The sequence below is a fragment of the Aythya fuligula genome, chromosome 3 (assembly GCF_009819795.1).
Source record: "Aythya fuligula isolate bAytFul2 chromosome 3, bAytFul2.pri, whole genome shotgun sequence".
Taxonomy (NCBI): domain Eukaryota; kingdom Metazoa; phylum Chordata; class Aves; order Anseriformes; family Anatidae; genus Aythya; species Aythya fuligula.
The window spans coordinates 92,201,421-92,227,581 of record NC_045561.1 but is presented as its reverse complement, the minus strand read 5'-3'; the positions used below and the strand labels follow the sequence as shown (position 1 = coordinate 92,227,581).

The window sequence follows — 26,161 nt, the reverse complement described above, 5'->3', positions numbered from 1 at the left end:
GTTCATTCAAAGACAGGACAGCAAAGTAGTCACGAAATGTTGTATGGAAACACATTTTGTTCTTATTGTTATTATTTTAATTTTTCTATGAATTTTGGGAGCTGATATATTTGTTAAATAGAGACCAAATATTTTGTAGTTACAAGAAAATTTACCTGTTATGCATAGTGCTAAAGGAATTAGGGGGCTTAAAAATCTATGACTAAATATGAATTATAGCAGAAGGCAATTGAGTTTTTTCTGCAAATAACCCAAGTGCAGTTAGTCTGGGTAGAAGGGACAGAACATGGCTGCTCCAAAATGACAGGATTCCAGTAAACAACCAATCTGGTAAACTGTCATAGTCATGTAAAGTACGATGTTAGTTTGATATTTCATTATTTCTGCTAATTAAACTCTGTAACTGTATTGAACTACACTGGTACACACGATTTTCAGAAAACATTCCAAGGAGGATGCATTCAGTAACATTTCAAGCATATTAAATTTACCTATCCTTCTGGTCTCTGACTGATCAGGGAGCATGAGTAAAGACTTCAGGTGAGAGAAATTGCCCCTGGGGTGCCACATGGCCTAAATGAAGAACAGGATACAGACCTCAGATGGTAACTCCATTTCTGAGGCACCCACATCAGCTTGCAGTATAGCAAAAACTTTTCTGGGCAGGAGAGTGAGTCACATTTTGAGATTGGGGAATAACCTCTGCAGAATCTGAAGCCCACACAAACCCCCTTCTATTTCACACTGAAACGCACCATTTTTTCCCCTCATTAATATAAACTCATAGCAAAAAAAAAAAAAAAAAAAAAAAAAACAATGAACCACCTGAGACAGATGTTAGTCACATTGATTAGCATGCTACTGGGTAGAATCCAGACACTGTGAAGAGGGTGATGCAAGTTCCTATATAAAGTAGAATAATAGCTAGAGGAAAAGACATTTCAGCATGCTTACTCACTATATGAAAGAACAGAAAAGGCAAGAATTACAAATTAGCTCTTTCAGTGTCTCGATGCCTGAGGTGGATCAACATTCAGCACCAGTAGGGCAGAGAACTCTTGTTAATACTTGACACTTTGCGTTACAGATTTTAACAATTTCCCTAAAGGCTTAGAGCAGGTCAATATAGTGCAAATATTTTATGTGGAATGGCTGGAAAACAAGGACAGAGTAAAAAGCATGATGTTTCTTTAATAAAGAATAAATATTTTCCAGAAAATGCTCTATTATTTGTACCATTCTGTAAGAGAATTATCTTCTAATACCACAAGTGAACTATTAACATAAGGTACCTACAAGCATTTTTTTCCAAACAGTTTCATATGCTGTATTGTACCCAGACACACTTGTTCTAAAGAAGCTTTCAGGCAACCAGAACGAGAAATAGCTCTGCTCACATTCCTAAAGCGTCTCCAACTTGCCAAGCATTTTTCTTCTGTTAAATCTTTAGCTCCTCAGCACCTACAACTTTAATGTTTGAAAACATTTCTTTTGCGCACATTTTGAGAAATGACACACGCAGCTCCCATCATACTTTGCCTGGGATTTCCCCTGGCCCTGCAGTGATACATCCCAAACAGGAGAGAAAGGAACAAAAACATACTTATGGAGCTGCGCTGGAGTTAAAAATATTTAAAAACACTAATAAATGAGTTTGAGGAACTACAGTATAGTTCAGAAAGGCATTTTTTTTTTTTTTAAAGTGGAAATTCTAAAGAAATTAAAAAAAAAATACAGCTCAATCCAAGAAAGGACTAACTAGACAACAGGAATGTTTAAGTATTTATCATCCTTTCCTGACAAAGTGAAAATAAGAAAACTATTAGAAGACTCTCAGAATAACATATGAAATTAGCATTGGGAGCACTCACTTCAGGAGCAAATATGCAGTCCTATACTACAGTAAAATTATAGTCAGGAGAAGAGTGTACTAAAAAAGAAAAAAGTACACAATTGGAAAAAGGCTTACTACCTCAGGCTTACTGTTCTACTACCTCAGGAGGAGTTAAGTATCAATTTGATTCAACACCCAAGATATCTTTTGTAAAGTCTTATTTATTTAGATTTGCTTAAATCCTCTCCAAGCTTCAGATGCTGAAAGAAACGTTAAAATATATATAAAGAATAACAAGGGCAGGCTAATGCAATGCTTTCTCTTTAAACATGAGTTACCTACTTAACACCCAAATGTTAAACAATAACAGACTCAAATGCACCAAGTTTAAATTATCTCTTCTCTGAAGAGCCTTATAAAATAGGATTTTCACAGCATGGTCTGAAAAATGGTAGGTTTCATCTGGGAGGCCAAGAAGAAAAATAATTCACATGCTTCTAATGAAAATGCCTCACAGTATTTTAAATTCAGTTGTCCTGGTAATACTCAATAAAATACATTGTAAGGAAATCAAAACTTTTTTTTATTATTGTTATTATAGAAGAAAACCCAAACTCTTTCTAAAACAGCCTACTTAAATATGTCTAGACTTCAGAAGGAAAAAAAAAATCACCAAAAAAAAAAAAAGCAAACACCAAAAAACCACACACACACACAAACCAAACCAAAACAGTAAGTCAAAGTAAATTTAGTTATGCTACTCTGTAACTTGGCAAATATGTGAACATGGGCAAGGTCTGAAAGTCAAGCTTCTCGCTAGCTGCAGCCCAAAAAAGTACCCCTGGACTTAGTACTCTACCTCAAAGATGGTGAATATATAAAAATTCACTTCTAATTGTAACTCTGTATAAAACCAGGAGTTCCCCAGTAAATGAGCCTTCACATAGTTTCCTCTATTTTCTCCAACTGGCTTCTACAAATCTACATGTACAGACATTGTCTCTCTCTTTCGCTGTTGTGACTCAACCACATCCATATTCTATCACATGTCCATATCACCTTACTTTAGATGTCTAAAAGACAGTCATCTACTACCAAGCTAGTGGTAAATTCCTTTTACAAAGAGGAGAAATAAAACATTTCTAGAGGATAATTCATAGCACACACTCTTGACATCTACCTGAGGATGAGTTGATTTGCTCTTTAAATAAGAACTTTCCTTTCAATGACTATAAAGGGAGAGCAATGTGAATGTGCAAGATTTAGATCTAACTAACCTTTAGGCATGTAAGATAGTTCCTCATTTGAAGAAATTTATTGTATAGAGAAAGCTTATCTTGCAAAAATGAGCACTTCTAAGATTAATTGTGAAGCAACCAGAGATCGAGAATGCAATCCAGAACATTCTGAAAGATGCCCAGGGAAAGGTGGAAATTTCAGAATATCATCTTAAACAGACAGTACAGTGTTCAGATAAGATCTTGTCAGACAGTTTGGTACATATCCAGATCTCAGGCTATGGTAACAGCTATGGGAAATTCTAAATCCCACTCATTCTACTATATGTTAAACACTGGAAAGAATATGTAGGAACATCTGGAAAGCCTTCTCATTCCAGATGGATGACTTATGCCTTTGGCTAGTCATGCTGTCTGTTTGGCTTAATAAATCTTCACATTTTTCTTGCAAAGAACATTTAAGGCAGGGACCAGCAAGCACAGCTGTACCATCCACTGCTTCACTCCCATCACCATATTCTGATGGGCAAGGCAATCTGCAGAGGGGTGGGAGGTATGTTCCTGAAGCATGTAGCTTGGAAATGGTAATTTTAACCAAGGTTTCCATCTTTTTAAGTAGGTCACAGCCATTATACTTGGGCCTGTAGTATTGTCACCTCCTTCTCTACTTGTTCCTTAAAAAAAATATATATATATATAAAAAAATGCAGATAACACTGTCATTTGGTGTTCAGAATAATTCGCGAATGGTGAGTTAACTGAGCCTCACAAGAGAGTTATATGATGAAGAAGGGGGATGACTACCAGTCACACATACCCCTTTGGTGTTCAGTCCCCACATTGTTCTAAGATAGTGACAGCTGAATACATGCAGAGGAACAAACCTCAGGACATTAATTTTACATAATTTAGACAAAGGGCAATTTCTCCCTACTGACTTCAAAGAGGGTTAAAATGTAATTACTTTAGATTTTGATTATTTAGTGTTGAAAACCTGCAATTAGAGAAGATGAATTTCACTGAAGTACCTGGGAGGTTAGTCTTCTGCTGAACAAAGATCCCCAGAAACATAATTTATGCTTAGAAACTGAAATTCTGTCTAAATTCTTCCCTAAGTACTTGTGACTGTTACCATAGCTGGCCTTGATTTCTTCAGCTATACCTCCTGGGTCAGAAAAAAAAAGAAAAAAAGAAAAAAAGAAAAACTAGATATCATCAGTTTGTAGAAGATGAGATATACCCTCAGTGCTAGTGAGATCTCACCAAGCGTTTTGAAGACAAACTCAAAGAAAAGTAAGTAGAGCACCATTATATCCATCAAGATGATAAATAACAGTAATAACAAAAACTATGTTAAAATTAAAAGGGGAATACTAATCAACTGAAAAATCAAAGCTCTATGCTATGGACTTCATGAATGCATTGTAGGAACTAGAGTCTACAATGATAAAACAGCCAAGAGTATATCTGCTTGCCAGAGGCAATGAGCTAATGTCAACATATTGGGCTTCTTATTGAAATCAGTTTTATTCTTCACATATCAGCAATGGGAAATGTCATTATATCTGGATGGTAGAAAATACACAGGTGAACATCTTTTACATAGTCATGGAAATATCATTGATATTTCAGTATAATCACAGTCACAGATACTCTATGAATTCAAAGCAGTGAACTTAAACGAGCTATTCATAAATGAGCTATTCATGTCCTCATATTTCAGGGGTTTAAATAAACCCTATATTGAACAATTATGGCAATAAAAATGAGTCAAACTAAAGAATTTTACTGCCCATAAGTCCTAAAATTGATTCTATGCCAGATAAAAATAGGGCTGTGGTCACAGAAGCAAATAGCTAAGTGGTGCCGAAGCAGCCGCAGTAAAAACAGAATCTCAGGTGCCTCATCAAAATTGCTGTGTACTCTCCAAAACTTTTTGAAAATTATTTTATTATTTTGTAATTCTTCAACTAAATACAAAATAAATAGGTAACATTTAAAATACATTTGGGTATATTAAAATACATCAGAATGTAATGAAAATATAAAAGAAAATCTAATAGACATAGCACTTTTCTCGTTCCTTCCTTCCATATTTGTTGTAGCTTACAGAATAATTTGCTCTTGCAGTTATTATACCCATACTGTAATATGACCAGTATAATTGTTTTTTCAAATCCTTCTGTTAGCTGTGCTGTACTCATGGAGTCACCTTAAAAGTCCTAATTCATGTGTCAAAGCTCTGCATAATCTGCTGCCACTTACATCAGATTAGTTTGTTGCACTTTCTGTCCCCCAACCTTTCTACCATCAACAATAAAACACTTTCCTCTCACATTTCACTGTTTTTTTTCTTCCCCCTCCATAGTGCCTTTTCTTACAAAATAGAATCCTAACCTCAGAATCGATCATTTACCCAGTTTCTATTGTACAAAGTGTCTCACAGAAACATCTCTTTCTTTCAATATCAATATAATGACTTATTTTAATAATAAGCAGCAAGTGGAGGTCAAAAACAGTCCTAAATATCTTCTTTATGTATCTTGGACAAGCTGCATTTTCACATCTATCTGGGAGTGAGATCCCTGAATTGTTTTTATTTTATTTTATTTTATTTTATTATTTTATTTTATTTTATTTTATTTTATTTTATTTTATTTTATTTTATTTTATTTTATTTTATTTTATTTTATTTTATTTATTTTATTTTATTTTATTTTATTTTATTTTATTTTTATTTTATTTATTTTATTTTATTTTTATTTTAATTTTTATTTTATTGATGACTTGTGATACTTTACATAGTACTTCAGCAATAATATATTACACTAGCAAGATGCATTGGTGACAATATATCACATAAATGACATTTAAATGGAAGATTTATTTTTCCTGTGAATTTAAATAAATAGAATAGAAAGCTATTTTCAGCTGCCAAGGGAGGATAGGCTGTACTACATTCACATTTAGCTTCAATTTCTCGATCATATCTACTATTTCTGTTTGCAAAATTTCAGGCAAAGGAAATAATGAACTTCGGCATCATGATGCTTGCCTACAGGAGTTCTATAATCAATAGATTGAGTTGACATAAAAATCTGTCCATGAAGCAGTAATGTTTCTTGTATTGTAGATACAAGAATAATTACAAGCACCTACTGAGGACAGACAGATCTTCTATTTAACAACTAATTGACAGTTTTAAGCATTTCACAACTGTTTAACATGATAGACACGATGCATTCAAAGTAAACTGTTTCAGTCTTAAATAGGCTTTGTAATAATCCAGCAAATGAAGTTTCCAACCCTTGAAAGATGGGGAATTCCTAGGAATTCCCCTTCTTGTTTTCCAACCCATGACAACTGGACCACAGTATTTTCCACTCTCAGAGCCTGTAAATGTGTGAATAAATGCAAAGAGCAGCAATGGTATGATAGGTGTTTTACAAGACCTTGAATTATATTTAATTTTAAATCAAATTTCACTCTGATGTATTATTGATGCTGGAAGTAGACAGATTAAATACAACTTGGCCAAATGCAAGATAATGTGCTCTAGTAAATACATCCTCAAATTCTATAATCTGTGTCTCTGCCTGTGTCTCTGAATTTAAAGAATTCCCTCAGGAAAAGACTTGTGGGAGTCATCAAGATTAATAGCTAAGAGATCTTTCCAATTTTACTGTGACATTAAAACAAACTAATAAAAAGTAGCCTTATATTTTCTATCTGAAGAAAAGACATAGGTTAATTTGATGTGAAAAATTTTTTGATCTATCTTTATCCTATTTTTAAATATATTCAACCATTAAGGGTTCCCTCAATTAGTAATATCTAACAGTGAAACATCTTCACTCAGGAACAGTTTTGTTCCAGTCAACCAAGAACTACTTGTAGTACTTAATATGTAGAAGTGTTTCATTATATAAAGGAGAAAATCAGAGCAGTGATTTTCATTTTAAAAAGAGAGATTCCAAATTCTAGTGGGAAGAGACAGAAGAAGCAGATTGGAAATTGTTTGAAGTACTTAAAATGAAAGCTGGGCAAATTCAGATTTATTTATTAATCCTGAAGTAAGTCTAGCTGCAAGTCCAAGCATTGTTAATGGCTGCATCTTTACATCCTATTACTTGCAGATATAATATCACATGCTTTTTCATAAATGGCATCATTGAGGTGCTCGAGCGAGTCCAGAGAAAGGCAACGAAGCTGGTGAGGGGCCTGGAGAACAAGTCTTATGAGAAGCATCTGAGGTAGCTGGGTTTGTTCAGCCTGGAGAAAGGCCTCAGGGGTGACCTTATCATTCATTATAAATACATTAAAGGAAGCTGTAGGGAGGTGGGGGTTGGTCCCTATGTGCCTGGTGACAGGACGAGGGGCAACAGGCTAAAGTTGCGCCGGGGTGTTTTAGGTTGGATATTAGGAAGAAATTCTTTACTGAGAGGGTTGTGAGGCATTTGAATGGGCTGCCCAGGGAAGCGGTGGAGTCACCATCCCTGAAGGTCTTTAAAAGACTTTTAGATGTTGATCTTAGCAGTATGGTTTAGTGGAGGACTTGTTAGTGCTAGGTCAGAGGTTGGACTAGGTGATCTTGGAGGTATCTTCCAACCTAGATGATTCTGTGATCTTTCACCCAATCAAATTTCAAATGTCCTAGATTGTTACAAAGATTATTCACCACTAATTTTGCTCCTATTTATATTTCACTGAAGTAACAAAATATTTACCAATAAAACAATTTTAAAGAAAATATTTCCTAAAATAAATGTGGACAATGAGTTTTAAATTGATTTTGTAGTTTTCTTTGTCTTGTCTACATAATTTATGCATGTTGTATAATTTTAATCTTTTAAGCATTTTAACTGTTAATGTGATTTTTTACCCCACATAAGAGGATATAGCAGTATTTAGAAGATAAAGCCATGATAATTCTTATTTGATATTGTTTTAAGCCAAGAGGGTAAATATTATTTCCTCAGTTTCATGATAACTCTGATTTAAATTCTGAAGCTGTAATGTAAATAGTGTCTCATCAACTTGTATATTTAAACTGATCAATTTTCTTTTCATTCAAAATAAAACTTTGAAGGGTTGACATAGTGAAACTCACTGTGAAAAATATAGGTAGATTCCAAGAATTTTGAAAAATTATCTACAACCAGGGAAATGAAACATTAAGTTGCTATCAGTTCCAGAAGAGTTAACTCAATTTTTTTCTGCTTATGACAATAATTAAAGTATTATACAGTGCTACATGTAGTGTATGAAGCAGTGTTTATACTGCAGCTTATCATATCTGACTGAAAATGTTCCTGGAAAACATTCTGGGTCCTGTGTATTGCACAGGAATAAATAAGAAGGTGCCCACTCACGGAATGTTTTTAGCTGTCATATTTCATCTTGTAACAGATATTGTCAGTGAACGACTAGGAAATACATTTTACAGAAGGATTAGAGGTAATACAGAATTTTCTTCTTGGTTTTAAAAGATACGTAAGAACAGTGAACTTCATTAGTACAATGTTGTAAAGGAATTATTGCAGAAAGGTCACATAATTAAAAGCAAACATGTAGAATGTGATGGGACTTATCATTTGTGAATATAAGAATTAACAAAAAGTAAAGTGTTTAGTTTAATTTTTATTGAGGTACTTAGAGGTAGTCTTTAAACTGTTACTCCCTCAAGTTTGAGCACGCAATTAGAGAAATTAGGGATGAAAAAGAATAGATCATCTATTAGAAGCTCCTGTCAAATATGATTGCTCCTTTCAGCACACTTTCCAGTGCTTTCTCTAATCAAATTCTAAGTATTGCCAGAGGTAGGGATTCCACCATTTCTCTTGGGAGACTGCCTGACAGCCTAATAGATCCTACTGTCAGGACACCTCTGCTAAGTTTATCCCATACTACTAAGTATATCTCACCATACAAATGAGATGTATTCTTCTAGATCAGCATTCTTCCAGGTCTGGGTTCTTCCAGTCTATTTTAAAAATAATTTATGTATAGAGATTTGAAGTCAAATGTAATCCTGACACAGAGATATACATGTACTGATCAGCAGATAACACAGCAACAAGCCAGAATCCCCAAATCTTCAAAACCTTATACAGATCCTGATCTCCACATATCCTTTCCTGTGTGCAGCAGACAGATATGCTGGAAAAGATAAGCAGTCAACGTAGTCTGTACTAGATCAAGAGTGGGAAACACTGCAAGTAGCCACCTATAGACTTCTGACACCAGTGGCTCTCAGGGTGTGTGGGATACAGGGATAGATGACCTACCTAAATTAAATCCATACAATCCAATAGAATTTTATTGCATTAAAGTGCACCCAACAAGTAATGGGAAGTCAGTACAGACCTCATAACACACTCTACACACTCAGTTTACTCAGCAAGCCTCTATGATGTATATCAGATTGAAATTGTTGATTTTTTTAAAGCCGATAAAAGCGATGCGGATACAAACCACAGTAAAAAAAAAAAAAAAAAAAATTAAATGGAGAACAAAAATCTTATTATTTATGGCATATTCTTAGCCTTTTATGCAGCCTGACTGTCATTCAGCAAACAGGGATGCATCAAGATCCTAGATTGTAGAAGAGAAAGAGGGTGGGAGAGTAAAATTGGTTTCCCCTGTTAAATGCTACACTCTTTCCACCATGCAGCTGTAATTGCTTTGATCTTGCTTAGTCTTAACCTGCCAGCTATCATTCATGGTTGAAAACTCAGAAAATGGACTGGGTATTCAATACAGCAATCGAGATAAGTGCCTCAAAAGATACAGAATGAGGTAAGATTGACATATTGAAAACACTATGTTTTATCTCTATGCTAATTTTTCTAATGCCCACCAAGGAATAAAAAGGAAAAAAAAAAAAAAAAAAAAGCAAAAGAAAAGGCAAAAAAGGCCAACTGCACTTTTCATTCTGAGACTATTCAACCATAAAAGAATTGAGCTACACAGGGGTGATTCTGACCTTTCCTGACATAGCCTGTCAACAAATGAAGAACAAATACTGATTAAAAATATGGATGGGCTGCAAATATGCCTGTTTAATACTAGTACTGATTTCCACTCACCATACAGAAAACATCTAATAATACCTCTTCTACTAGTAAAACTGTAATGGAAATAAAGTGATAAAAGTTCAACAAATCTTCTCAAACATGAGCTGGATTCCCAAATCTGTACAAACCATCCCAGGCATGACTGCTCCAGTTGGTGTACCGTCTACCAATGCTGTCCATAGTGTAATAGAAAATGAACCTGAAGCATCTCTTTAGCTCTCAATTTAATTCTTACTAATATACCTCTATTTATTTCAGCTATTACTAGTTTAACATATTTGCCAATCAAAAATTAAGAAAACATTGAATACAGGAGCATTTTAATATACACTGATTTGTGTTAATAAATTTCAGCATAATTATACCAACTGCATTTGTCTATTTTGTTATCACTAATGTTTTGGAAAAGGTGCCATTCCCAAATGCGATGAGCTTCTATAAAGTGACAGCTAGGTTTCTAGTAAAATATAACCATTGAACATCTGATAGCTATAAAAGAAATAAAAGATCTGCACTGTAGAAGAATGTTTTTGTAAGAAACAGGTTCTTCTATTGTACACTTGATTAATCTGTTATAGGTATTTATCCATATATATTCCATAAGTATGTACATTCCCACTCCACCAACACATAGGCACCTGTCTTGCACTTGGGCAACTGCAATACTTTTATCCCCTTCACTCAACTACACTGTACGAGTGTAATGAGTGTACGTGATTTTGAGGCTGCTGCTAATGACAATACTGTCTAAAAATGATGGAAAGAATCAATGATGTTCACCATAACTCAAATCTCTGGTAAGATGTAATTTCTACTTCCTCTTTTTAACAACTACGTTAAAATAAATAGTGTTAAATGTGACAGCCAGACTACCTTCTAAAAGAAAATGTGAAGAGATTTCTCTGGCTATAAGTACTCTGGAAGTACAACCTGGATTGCAGTGACCATCTTTTTACTGATGTAAATTACTTGAAATCTTGTGTTCATGGTGTTTTAAATGAATATACTTTGCTGTCATTCCTTAAAATTCCTTGCTACATTCAGAACCCCTTAAGCTTCATACATGGATTTGAAAATAACTGCATGCGATTTTCTTTCTAAAACTTAAACAGTTGAAAAGAATGTGTGACAAGTCAATTTGAATTTATATTTTAGGGAGAAAGACCCAGCTACCCAAACATAAACACAAGCAGAAATTTATGTAATAGATTCCTGCACAAACCATTTCTGTTGTCTCTCTAGGTAACTAGGAAAAAAAACAACAACAAAAAAATTTTATACAAAGAAACTTTTCATCATGACCTACCACAGTTATTATTTTTTCCTATATGCCATAAAAGATTTTTTAGCTTTAGCCTTTGTTGAGGCAACTTTCATTTTTTTTTTTTTTATACTATTTTTTTTAATAGAGAGATATTTTATGATGTAGAATACAAATTGTAGTATATCTTAATTAAATCTACTTCAGCAAGAGAAAGTGTTACTAATGACATTAAAATAATGACATAGTAGTTTATTAACTACTATGCCATGATAACACTTAGCCCAGCATAAGATCAAATCTGTTTCTCAGATTTTTGTTTTAAAAAGTAGCAAAGTTAAAGGGAGTTTTTAAACTGAATTCTGTGAAATGTATATCAGATCTTATGCAGCAAACTCAACTAGCTATTATGTTAGTTTTGGAAGTACTAAGCGTTGATAGCTAAATAAGAAATCAAAAGTGACCATAGTAGGCATTTATTCAATTAGTAAATTCAACATAAAAAGAAAACAACACATTTAATTAACTACTACTTTTTTCACTTCAATAATCTGTCTGTTGTGTATGTTTATAATGATCATAAAGGGAATACTTAAAAACATACTGTCTGCAGAGATTTGCTCACCTATGGGGATATAGATTGAAAGAAACCTGACTCTTGTAATCACTGAAACCAAACAGCTTCAAGGCCAGAAATTCCATGTTTTCAAATTTTATTATAAGAAATATCCAAGTCAAACTCATGAAAATATTTGATGCCTCTGAGTCCAAGAGGATTTTCAGGATGCTCAAGCAGATTAGTAAAACAGTATCTAGAAGTTTATTTTCCTAAATAAAGCCCTTTCTACCAAAATATCACTCTTAATGCACATAAAATGACAACTTAACTCTGATGCTGATTTTATACCATGTATCCCTCTAAGTATACAGGAAATTTCCATATTTTATACCAAGTAGCCAACCAAGAGAATAGATTTCCATCATGTGTACTGAATATTGACTTTAATATTTAGCATTAAAATTAAATAGGAACTAAATCATTGGGGCTACTGGTATTTACTTGGTAAAATGTTTGGAAATGGGCAAGTAGAAAGTGCTTGGTAAACTCCTGAGCATCACTCCAAACACCTGGGAAGCCTAGAACCTCAATCAGAATTAAAAAAATGTAATAAGGAGTTTTATAACACTTAATTGCGGACATCATTGACCTAACACTAAACCATCAGTATTCAAACGAACATTAAGAATTGCTTCACTGGTGATTAAAAAACAGCCTTTAGCTTTTAAATTGTAGTCAACCTTGCCAGCTGAATAAAGTTATGTCTCAGTTTTGCATTTTGACCCTGAGGAAGATTGATGAATATATTTGCAGCAAAGGAGTGAAAGTCAGAGCAACCAGACATAACCAAAAACATGCTTTGTAGAATTTTTTTTTTTTGGACTTGTCTTGTCCATTTTGCCAATGGAGGTGTTGTCTGAGGATCTATGAGGTTCTTGAATTTCAAGGTGTGGAGTGCATTAGTTGAATGTAAAGGACAACGCAAAAATGACTTGCTAATGTGGGCAGTTTAATACAAGAAAAAACAATCCATATAAAAAGTTAAAATGAAGTCCATTTGGATAAAACCAGAATTTTCTTCTTTCAAAGGTCCCTATGACCAGTGTCTCCTGGGGGTCAAAGGCACAATATAGTGGTGTTGCCTAGTTTAAGATTAACTAATTTTGGTGTCAGTGTGAAAGCTAGGTGCTTTCACAATAGAACTGAACTATAAGATTTACTTTGAGACAAAGGGTGTAGCTACACTAGTGCTTTTCAGCTATACCAGCCTCTAAAACTGAGGCTAACTATCAATATGCTTAAGGACCTGGGGTATCTAAGATTTTTAGGTTTATATTCCTAAAACACTTCTTCTGAGCAGGCTTGTAGCTGTTTTAGTATTGGCAGAATTGAGCGGCTCAACAACTGTTTACTACTAATGCCTAATTAGTATCTGCTAAATAGAAGTTCTTCAGTTATCATCCAGAAAGGGTTTTGAGCCAGTTGGCATGCCCCAAGAATATCTAATACATACATCCATAATCAGTCTGCTCACAAAACACAGCTGATACTACTTCTTTCTGGAAGAGTTCAATACTACAACACACCAGTTAAGTGCCAGGCCTGGTTCAATAACCATTTTAGCCATTTCCACAAGAAATGTAGCTTCAGGCTATTTCAACAATCAGGCTTTAAGCTATTATGTGATATCGGTATGCCTGTCTAGTAGATTTTATTCCAATTTTAAAGATTAATTCAGGAAAGAGAGATTGTCAAAGAAAAAAATGAATATACAACTTCATTCTTAGTATACGGTGTTACAGAAAGAAATCCTAGATTGTAATTCATGATCCAAGAATTGTTCTGAGTTTTTTTTAGTCACTTTACAACACTGTAACATCCTTACAGCAGAACCAGAAATCCTTACAGGAGAACCTCAAATGTGAGGTGAAATTATCTGTCCTCCCCTATCAGCATTTTATAAAAAAGGTATAAGCTCCTTTTTATTCCTTAGTTTTCCAGCTACAGAAGAAGATTCAGGGCTGTAAATTGTAATTATCCCTAATTAACTTCATACATAGATACTTATATATATTACTCATAAGTATGTAAAATTCAAGTACGCTATATAAAGTTTCTGTAACATTTCGACTGGCATGTCAGTCACAGTATTCTACCACAGAACAATTTTGGAAATAGCAATTTTTAAAGTTCTTGATTTTCCAAAGTGCTTTTGAATCTAAGAAGTAAATTCTGGTATTTAAGTACATAATATATTTGTAAAAGATTTTTTTTTTTTCTCCAGATATTCTTCTAATTGTTTTTCAGGATGTCAATTTGACACAGAAGCAACACTTCATATTTTGCATTTCCTTTCCATTTTAATAAAAAAGCAAAAGCAAAAAACACTGCATATTTCTGTTTCCAGAATCTGCTTTTAATAGAAGCCAGACTTGATCACAGAACTGACAGGAAGAAGAGAAAAATATTTTTTTGCATGACTAATCTGTCTACAGGATTGTTCAGACCATGTGTTAAAAATGTCATTGACGTTTTTATCTGTATATATTTATACAGTTATAGCATGTGAGCAACAAATTTTTCCAGTGAGCTACTTGAGGTTCCCCTTTAAAAAAATGGGAAAACTTTAATGGACCTCAGTGTCAACAAAATCAGGAAAACAGTTAAGTGAGAATGTTTTTGTTTTCTAAATCTGGTGAATTTAATTGTATGTATTAGAACATACATTAAAAAAAAAAAAAAAGTGTTTTGTGTTCTTTACAAATATAATAGCAAGTAAAATGATGTCTTAATGTAAGTATTCTGATTCTCTTTAGGTGTTTTAATACATTAAAGTATTTAAATTTCAAGAAAATCTGTGATACAACTAATTATCACTACCCCTGCTACAGATAAAGAAAACAGAATTTAGAAGTGCTAATGTAATTAATATGCTCAAATTCAAAGTAGAGGTCTGTATCAGAGAAATTAATAAAGCTCAGAATTACCTGGATCACATCAACACTTTCCTAAATGGTATGAGTCAGTTCTTGCTCACATCAGCATTAACAGCAGATATTATGCTGTCAAGATATTAAGATATTGACGCTATTGAAAGGGCTGTTTTATAAACATTTTATAAATATCTTCTCAAATAAACAACTTCACCAGCTTACACTCAAAAATCCATGCTTTAAAGTCCATGGCCAAGAGCAAGAGGTTCATATCATCTTAAAACATGCAACTTATTTTTACAAAATACGATCTAAAATTGCACAGAACTATATTTCTGTTTCAATGAGCTGAGGTGTGTGGTTTTATTCCTTATGGTCTATTCCCATGATTTTCTCATTATCTCATAACATTTGATGAATTTTCAAGCTTATTTTTTCAGCTTTAAACTGTGGTAAGCTGACTTGGCTGACATAGTATTATTCTTTTTCTTTGTCAAGGCATTCAGTCATCTGATTCTACTAACACATAGAAAGCATAGGCTGCCCTCCAGACCTTTATTTAATGTTCTTTGATTACTCATTTGTAATAAGGGCACAGTGAAATCTGAGTAAGATTGCAAGATGATTGAAAAAGTTAGAATACTTAGAGATGTCTATCAGCGTGCCTGAGATTTGACAGAATGCCTCGCAAATTATTTGAAGGAAAAAAAAAATTAACCTTTCTGTTTGTGAGAAAGTTATGATTTACCTACAAATACCCAGTATGTAAAAATGGGTGATTTGTTTTCAAATTATTTCATCATGAAGGAATGATATTGAAGAGTTCTTTGCTAATACTGTGATATCTTCATCTTTTATCTGTATTGCAGCTTTTAAATTAATCTCACCTCACAACATACTAATTCTCTTCCATAAATGGATGACTACAATCAAGATTGAGACTGCAGCACTTTTCTTAACACTTTCTTTCCATTTCCATTAATATTTTAAAACATTATTTCATTTTGGAGTTCTGTATGTTTCTTTAGATTTTGTGCATATGTGTTTGTGTGTATTAGAATAGCTTATTTTGTACTTTCTACATTTCTGCTTAGAAAAGCAATCAAGCTATTAAGAGAGTTTATAGGCCTTCCAATGTATATCCAAACATTTTCTGGTGAATGCTGACATAAAAATAAATAAGCAACACAAAGAAAATCCACAGTGCATATGATGAAAAACTGGATGTCCTTGGAAAGTTACCAGAAGTTGAAACAAAGTTATGTTTGCATTTAAATTTAGTCATGATACATTTCTACTATAAAATGAAGTTTTTCTTTTCAAGTTTTCCTTACAGAAATGTAATTTTTTTTTTTTTTTTTCTTTCCTTAAGAACCTTCTGTGCAGACATACAACAGAGCTGGTCTGTTTTAAGAAATGTCATTAAACTTGTACACATAAAAGTTACAACAACCTTCACAGAAGTTTTCTAAACTAGTTGACGTAATTACTTTACTACCTGTGCTTACTAATATTCACTGACCAACTTATTCCTGTCAAACTCAAAATCACCACGACCATCTCATTTCATAGTCTTTTCATTACACAATAAATTAGATTTAAAACATCACATACTACTTGGATAACACAGAATATGCACTGAATATATATATATTTTATACACATATATGTACACACACACACATAAAACAAGTAACAAATGTGGTAGTCAACAAAAGGAAATGAAGGTCATATTAAATGTTGCCAAGTATATTAATAAAAGAAAAGAAATTAAAGCATGACTTGGGACACAGCTGGAGACACACTTTTAAAAGAAGGTACTGACTACCTCTGAGGGGACTGTGGCCACAGACAACCCACCCTGAAGGCACCCATGGGCAGTTTGCAGACAACCCACACCAGGGCAAAGAAGATATAAGTAAGGAGCACTGGTAGAAAATGAGGAAGAAGGAGAAAGACTGCACAGCAGAAAGAAACAACTAGTTACTAACCTCAACCTCCTGTGCTATCCACCTCCTCACCAAAGGGATCAGGAGGGACTGAGAATGGAGTCAGGGGACTGAATAAAGTAGGAAAAGAGGTGTTTGGCATGGCTGTGATAGTTTTTTTTTTTTTTTTTCCCCTCCGTCTATTTGGCACAGATATGAAAATCTGTGTAGGATTAAGATTCATATTTTTATATATTTTTGTCACTGACTTAAAAGAAAATAATGTTTGTAGCATACACAACATATAGGAAGTTGCTTTCTAAATGAAAGAAACTTGAGAGATCATTTCTGTAGCATTTGATATCTAGAAAAACTCCTATCACATTCATTTATATCTTCTTATGGATTATGCTGTAATGACCAAAGACTTTTACAGGAACTCAGTCATCCTCATGGTGGATGAAAATAGGATCTTCTTTGCAATTCATCCTCAAACTGTAAAATAACCTAAATTTACTTATTCTTTACACTTTACTGTTATCAAGAGTTACCTTCAATGACCACTGTGAACAAGGCCTTCTCTTTAGTCTTAAGCACCTTTGACCTATTTAAAAATCTAAACTACATATAATGCTTTTTTTAATCAATATTGGTGAACTGGAAGGAACTTTTTTTTTTTTCTTTCTTTCTTTCTTTTTTTTTTTTTTCATAGAATCTTCATCACCATCACATAAAAGATCAAGGTAAGAAATAAAAAATAGTGGTAGATTCTAAATATAAAAGTTAGAATAAACAGAAAGATATATTCAAATTGAAAGACCATTACTTTAAGATCTGTTCCTGTAGAAACATTACACCAGCAGTTAGCTATGCTACAGATGACTCGTATATGTATTAAATAAATAATAATTCCTGTTGGTGTCTCCCCAGCAGTGTTCCAGCCACTGTATCCAAATCAGAACCAAAATGCTACTTTTACAAGTTAATAAGACATCAAAAATAATTTCCTTTTTTTCTACATAGTGGCTTTCTAAAAACTTAAATAACAACCTGTTGTGCTAGGAGTTTATTATTAAGAATCTTGAAAATATTCTATCCTGTAGAGTCCCTGTTTACAACCACCAACAGGATGCTTATCTTTCTCATTGTATATTTAATTTAAGATCTTCCATGGTGAACAAGGCCATCAAAAGCTTAAAGCATAATTTTAAGATAGAGAGTTTAGTAGTAGAGATGGAAGTTAATAGCCTGAGTTTGGAGGAAGCAGAAATATGCAGGATTTAAGTTGGCAGAGTTGCATTATAGAAAATAAAACAAAAATGAAAAGATCTGGAAGCTGTTAAATGAAAAAAAAAAAAAAAAAGACTAATTTCTACCTTTTTATTCAGGTAAATAGTAAAAGTGAGGTTAAGAAAACCTGTGGAAAAAGCAAGATCTCATAAACCGGAAAAAAAACAACAAGGACTACACTGACCCCAAAGCTCTTAGAGTTAGATTTATAAATAGTTAGAGGCAATAACACTACTGATTAATACTGATCACTAATGAATACAGGGAGTGTTAGACTTTCAAGTGTTTCTGTGGATGTCAGGTTTAAGATTATCATAAGTCATTTTAAAGCTAAAAATATTCTGAAAAATGGTCTGCTTGAGAAAAACAAGACTAAAAATAGTCTAAGCCAGGATATTTTGTGGTACTGAAATCATGTATTTATGTTTCAGCAGAGATAACAGTCACCAAAGGTGGGTAAGGTTCTTCTTTCAAATTTCCTGTGTGTCAAGCCAAGGTGCTGCTACCTCCATAGCTGTCACATTCCCTATTCATATTTCCATTTTGATACTAGCTGTCATATTGCATCATGCTCACTAGAAAAGCATGTAGTAGAAGTGGTTACTTGAATATATCTTTGCTATTGCAATTTACTGAAATGTAATAAAGTGACTGAAGTATGCTAGGTGTGGTTAGATTAATTAATTAATCACTATGTAACTGAAAACTCTCTGTCCACACTATACAACTTCATACGTCACGGATCACACCAAAGCTCTGAGTTTCCTAGTATACAGTCACTGAGCAATACTGTCAGTATTGCTCAGCAGTAGACACAACACCAGTGTGATACCAGTGCTGTTCTAGCTATGGGTGAAGAGCACAGCACTGTATGGACTGCTGCAGGGAAAGTTAGCTACATCCTGGCCAGACCCAGTACAGATGAAGATGCTGTGGAGAAATGCCTTATAACCAGCATCAGTGTGCTGCAGAACAAGTCTTGTTTTAACCTATATTTGGTTATGCAGAAATTTGATAGATAAAGCAACATTTCAACTTTCATTTTGGAATTATTGTTAGTTGTACTTAAAGCTCTTTAAGCTCATCTTACTCTATGCATCTTCGTACATGTTGTACATTCTTATTGTCCAGAAAGGATCACAAGAATGCCTTAAAGTATGAGCAAAATATCTGTGCATGTGTATGTTTGTTTGAATGTCATGTGCATTTAATTGTGAGATATCTGTGTGCAGCATCAAAAATATACTTGTTTTTTTTTTTTTTTTTTTTTTCTGTAACTGCGTCTTACATATTTTATGCAAATATAATATCTTCTTGTTCTCACAGATAGCTTGAGATATAATTAAGTCAAATCATCTTGCATAACTAAGTGAGACAATTTTACATTAAGTTTTAATGTAAGGTTCTTCCTTGTTCTAAAATGCTGTGTCTGTGAGCTGCGATGAACTTCTAACTATAGAAATATTTTCTCTAGCTAAGGTAACTTGATTAGTTCTTTAATTTTACTAATGGTATGCTTGTTCCTAACCAATGTGCTAGGGTTGGGGAAATTGCTTGTGAAGAAGTTGTAAAAAAACAAACCAACCAACATAGCAAACAAAACCAAACCTCAGATGTAAAAGCAAAACTTGTATCTGGAGGATAACAGACATGTTCATTACCTTGGCATGGGAGGAAACAGGCAGGTTGCTGATCCAGTTCCATTCCTGCATTGTCCTTACAATTGGCTCAATGGAAATTAGGAAGCTGGCAACTCTACCCAAGGAAAATTGCACCACAGGGAAATGTAGCATTGCCTCAAGTCCTTTTATTGAGCTAATACTGCATGGTATTTCTCTCTCCAAGACACACCCTGCAAACGTTAGTTTCAGATGGATAAAAAACACTCCAGATTTAAATGCAGAAATGTAGCTTCTGATGGTAATTCTCAAAAGAAAGACAGAGAGATAGCAGGTTTTAAAGACAGCACATGAAGAAACTACTACAAATTCTCTTCAGGAATAAAAAAAAAAACTACAAACAACATTATCTAACTTATAATGCAGGAACACAGGCATTTCCATGGGCAAAATGTACCCTTATTTGTTTGGACAATGTTTGCATGTCCATCTAGACCCATAACTGACTACAGCTGATAATAGATGATAAGCAAATAAGAAAGCAATTAAAATGAAAAAGATTAATATAGTAGCGAAATCCTAATTGTAAAGCTTTCAGTTTCAAGCTGGGTGTTGTGATTAACAGGCAGAGGCCAAATGGTTCAATCTTGTGAAGAGGGATGCTCTTTCTGCCTAGTAAAATTTGAGTGAGTTAAAGAGAGAATCCAAGTGGAAAGCTAAACTTGCAGAGTATCTGGAAAATGGCCTAGATTGCATCTAGCTATTTTGTGACAGTAGAAGTAGTCTGTCATAGCAAATTTTGTCTTATAAATTCAAGACAGATTTTTCAATGGGAACAGTTTTAAAAAGGTTTTCAGCTGTGTCATTAGAAAAGTCAATACCTTAAGAGCATAATTTTTCCTAAACAATTTACATCTAAAGTTCACAGCTAACACACTATTTCAATAATAATAATTGTCCAATAATCTCATATTAATTTCTGCTCAGCTTTATTTCAAATAGCCAAAATTCATGCTAGAGTATTCCTAAGGAAAACATAGAAGTACTTGGTACTTCATGGTTACAAAGCACAGGAAGCGGATAGCAATTGGATATTGCTATCCTAGCAGGGCTTCTCTGTGCTTATTTTGGCTTCTAAGCAGCACAGCACTACTCTAAGTGTTGGTGCTAGAATTACATCAAAATTTAAGTGACAGGAAAACAGCCCATTAGTATCTTTTCTATTGATCAAAGTCAGCTTTTATGTCTATACTAATTGCTTATATAAATGCCTATTCCTTTTTTTTTTTTTTTGAGTATAAACATTGTTGCCCCCTGCTCCCCTTGCAAAGTCAATATCTTCTCCAATGCTGTAGATAAGTCAAAACAAAAACAAATAAACACTATAGGGAAATAAGCAATACAAAGGCAGCAAAATCAAGCAGTTTGCAACCACAGTGTTAAGAAAACTGCACCTTTTTGACTGAGTGTACTAGGAACTACAGTTAAATATCTTTCTAATTGCAAAAGGAACAAAATTTAAGTTTTGCACAGTGGTGGAGTGTTGCATGGCCTCAGGAGTGGAATTGGCCTTATAACATAGAATCATAGAATCATAGAATATCCTGAGTTGGAAGGGACCCTTAAGGATCATCAAGTCCAACTCTTGACACCGCACAGGTCTACCCAAAAGTTCAGACCATGTGCCTACGTGCACAGTCCAATCTCTTCTTAAATTCAGACAGGCTCGGTGCAGTGACCACTTCCCTGGGGAGCCTGTTCCAGTGTGCAACCACCCTCTCTGTGAAGAACCCCCTCCTGAAGTCCAGCCTAAATTTCCCCTGCCTCAGCTTAACCCCGTTCCCGCGGGTCCTGTCACTAGTGTTAATGGAGAAAAGGTCTCCTGCCTCTTGACACCCCCTTACGAGGAAGTTGTAGACTGTGATGAGGTCTCCCCTCAGCCTCCTCTTCTCCAGGCTGAACAGGCCCAGTGACCTCAGCCGTTCCTCGTACGTCTTCCCCTCCAGGCCTTTCACCATCTTCGTAGCCCTCCTCTGGACACTTTCCAACAGTTTCATGTCCTTTTTATACTGTGGTGCCCAGAACTGCACACAGTACTCGAGGTGAGGCCGCACCAGCGCAGAGTAGAGCGGGACAATCACCTCCCTTGACCTACTAGCGATGAATGTCAATGTGGTATCAAATACCCAGTTTCCAGCTAACAATAGATCTTTATATTTTGTTTTGTTGGGTTTATGTTGCAAGGGTTTGGTAGCAGGGGGTCTGCAGGAGTAGCCTCTGTGAGCAGAGCCCAGCAACTGCCTCATGTAAGAAAGGGAAAAAAACTGCTGCACAACAGCATCTGGGAAAGAGGAGTGAGAAAATGTGACAGAAACAATCCTGCAGACACCAAGGTCCATGAAGAAAGACGGGGAGGAGGTGCTCCAGGCGCCGGTGCAGAAACAGTGAATCATAGAATCATTTAGGTTGGAAAAGATCTCTAAGATCATCTGAAGTTCCCCTGCAGCCTGTGGAGCCCCTGGTGGAGCAGGCTGTCCCCCTGCAGCCCACGGGTCCCACATGGAGAAGATCTCCATGCTGTAGCCCGTGGAGGAGCCCGTGATATGGAGCCATGTGGGAGCAGTTCTTGAAGAGCTGCTGCCTGTGGGCAGCCCCCGCAGGCTCAGTTTGGGAAGGACGGCATCCCGTGGGAGAGACCCCATATGGAGCAGGGGCAGAGAGTGACCGTGACAGAGCGGCAGAGACAAAGCATTAGGGACTAACTGCAGCCCCCGTTTCCCATTCCCCTGTGCTTCTCAGGGGGAGGAGGTAAGAGAGGGGAAGATGGTTTTAGTTTGCTTTTATTTTCTCACTGTTCTAGTCTGCTATTCATAGGCAATAAATTACATTAATCTCTGTAAATAATTACAGAGATCTCCCTGTTCTTATCTAAACCCTTGAGCCCTTTCCCTCATATTTTCTCCCCCTTTTTCATTGGGGAGGGGGAGTGAGAGAGTGGTTGTGGTAGAGTTCATCTTCCCAGCAGGGTAAAGCCAGCATGCTTGTTTAAACTGTCTGGATTGTGGTTGAGTTCCTCTGTCTGTTGAAATGAGGCCACAGCAAAAGATGAAGAAATTAAGAAAGAGAAAACAAACAAAATTGGAGGTATTAACTTTCACAGGCTTTAGCCTAACAGTCTTGCTACTTCTTACCCTCTCTGGAGCTCTAAACTGATTAGCTGAATTTGTTCCTTCTGGCAAGCCATTTAACACAGATGTATGTACATTTGACTGATGATATTACTGGAGAAGCACATGTAGTGTATCTACTATGAGGAAACATTTAAAGTGTCATTATAGACAACAGAAGACAACAGTATGCAAGGAAACACACTCGTAACTGTTATAAATGGCTAACCATTTATAACATAACCAATACAATACCAATACCATACCCCCCAGTTTTACTGAATATGTCTTAGGGCATTCATGCCCTTAATACAACTTAACACATCTCTCTGCTATTTAAAAAACAAAAACAAAAAGTGACACCACTGTAAAACATATTTTACCATCACGTACATCAACTATTCCTGATTGTATTATGTTCCTGATCCTTCTGTTGACTTTTATTTGAAACCATATCATTATATACTTATAGTTGTACCATACTACTGGATTGTGGCATTGAACGGAACACTAAATTTTATACATTACTGTTGATCAGTATTATACAAAATATTGGGGCTACATCAAAATGAAGAAATTCTATGTCTTCTAAAAACTAGCATATGAAAAACAGAATCCACTAGAGCTGCTCCAAGTTCTAGAAACTTTAGTTAATGCATGTGATTGACTGGAGCTGACTTGGATGTTCCTCCATGTGTTATATTATCTACATATTTTTCATCTCAAAATGCTTTCAATTTTAGACACAGCTTTAGAGAAATATTGTTGAGGAAGGTGAGAGAAGCTAATTTTTAATTCGTTTCACTGAAGCAATTTTGCATACATCTTTCCTTTTGTGTGAACAGGACTGACATGCTTGACAGAGGATGCTGACAAGAATTATCAAATATTCTCTTCAGAAAGCAATGTATGCCAACTCTTAAGAATGTGGTAGTTTACAGCTGGGTCAGTCATGGCCCCATCTTACTTTCCATTTCTGTTGCTGTCAGCTCACTCTTTTGCAGTTTGGAATCCCTATCTGTAAGTATGCAGAACTTTGCCAACTGGGCCTGAGAAAGTGGCATCAGACTACATGTATATGTCTTGACAAACATTGTGCTAGGAGAGGAACAAGAGGGAATCTGTGGACTTGTGTTGGCATCTTGTCAGCTCTGGGAAACAGTTACACATTTTATACAAAGTGGAACAATTCTAATAGGAAATAGAGAGTAGATATGAGATGGTGAAGATGCTGTCTGTGGGGAAAGAGGCAATTTCAAAACTTTTCTCTAAATGAGGCAGAAGTTTGAATTTAGTATAAAAATATAGATATGAAAAGTACTGAGCTTTAAGTTTAGGATGAAAGCTTATCTATCAGAAAACAGGTCATCTATAATGTATAAACAAAACATCCCAGAATATGCAGTGCTGTATAACCAGAGAAAATTCTCTTAGATCTACATGACTGATCTTAGTTCAGATATTCTACATTCCTTCAGTATGCAGAACTCACACTGACATCAAGAGGAGCTCCATGGAATCAGCAGGAGTATGACAGCAGAGTCAAGATTTCTTGTGACCTAATTTAAAGATTTTTCCAGTACCAATAATATATTATGTAAAAGAATTGTAAGGAAGAGTGTATGCATGTGGTGTTTGCACATGTACATGAGGCTGAGGAAATGTATTTGTTGAGTGAAAACTTCTATGTTCCAGAATGTAAATACATAAATAGCCAGACTTTTAATTAATTACACACTTTAATGAATATTTAATGCATTTAAGAGTAATAAATTTTATGAAACAGATTAAATTAGAAAATGTGTTTAGATGAAAATCTCTGCTGTAGATTTATGCTACATGAAAAGACAGTAATGGATTGAAGGCTTGGAAAAATAAAGTATTACAGGGTAAGACAGAACGTGACAGAAGAAAGATAGCTATTCCATAGCAGTTAACCTATGGGCACACACTCATCCTAAATTTAATCTCATGTTTGTTTCTAACCATAAGAGAATTACAAAAATTCTGACACGTGAAGGTTGGATCTTGAGATTGTCTAGTCCAATGCTGCCTGCTTATAACAGTTTTCTCAAGAGCAACCAGGTTTTGAATATCCTCAAGAATATTCCACAATCTCACCAAGCAACCTGTTCTGCTATTTGACCGCCCCCACAGTAGAAAAGTGACTTATAAATCTAAGTGGAATTGCTTTCATGTCAGGATGCACTAACACACTTTACAGGCCCTGACCAGCCTCAGCTGGAACTTCCATCTACACCTCTTGCCCGTGGGCTCAGGAACCCCCTTTCAGCTCAACCTTCAGTTTCTATCCCATTAATACCATACCTGTGTCAGTCTCCTGCTCAGCCACAGCTGCTTGTACTTGGCCATGGACTGTGTTGATCTGCAACCCAACTGGTAGACCGGCTTCCCACCCTGACCTTGGGTCTGTATTGGTACCATGGACCTGCCTGACAATCACTGAGCTGTGTCTGACCCTGTTGATCCCCACCAGACCTGATCCTGACCTGTGGGTTGGCCTCACACCTACCTCATTACTATAACTTGTCTGATGATCTGGAGTCTTAGTTGAACTCAGCTACTATTTCTAGGTCTGCCTTGCAGGTCAAGTTTTGTCTTTGGTTCCTGGCTCCCCATCCCTTAGGGAGCAGCCAGCCCTTGCTGCTCCTTGACACAATAGTTCAGCTTGCAACTCTCACTGGGTACTACTGAGAAGAATCCATGTTTTGGGCCCCATGGGTGAAGGTTGTTGTGATAATTGTAAAGTAAGAGTATGTTGTGAGTAGTCTTAAATATGCTTTTAACAGAGGCGAGGGGTGGAATGTAGTGGGTTTACGTGGCAAGGTTTTGGTAGCAGGGGGCTATGGGGGTGGTTTCTGTGAGAAAGATCTAGAAGCTGCCCCATGTTTGGGAAGGGCCCCATTGTTTTCCAGATCCGAGCCAATAAGCGATGTTGTTTGCGCCTCTGTGAGAGCATATTTAAGACAGGGAAAAAAAAACGCTGCGACACACAGCAGCCGGGAGAGTCAAGGGAGTGAGAAACAGCCTTGCACATGCCAAGGTCAGTGTAGAGGGAGGGGGAGAGGTGCTCCAGGCGCTGGAGCAGAAGTCCCCTGCGGCCTGTGGTGAGGACCATGGTGAAGCAGGATGTCCCCTTGCAGCCCATGGAGTACCACGGTGTAGCAGGGTTCCACGCTGCAGCCCGTGGAGGAGACCACGGTGGAGCAGGTGGCCCTGCACTGATGGAGGCTGC

At 35.6% G+C, this 26,161-nt stretch overlaps 1 protein-coding gene across 1 annotated transcript in view; it reads right to left on the bottom strand.

Annotated features, from left to right (window-relative positions):
- Positions 1–26,161, bottom strand: part of KHDRBS2 (KH RNA binding domain containing, signal transduction associated 2) — a 346,168-nt gene that overhangs the window by 35,985 nt on the left and 284,022 nt on the right. The gene's annotated exons all lie outside the window — the stretch shown is intronic.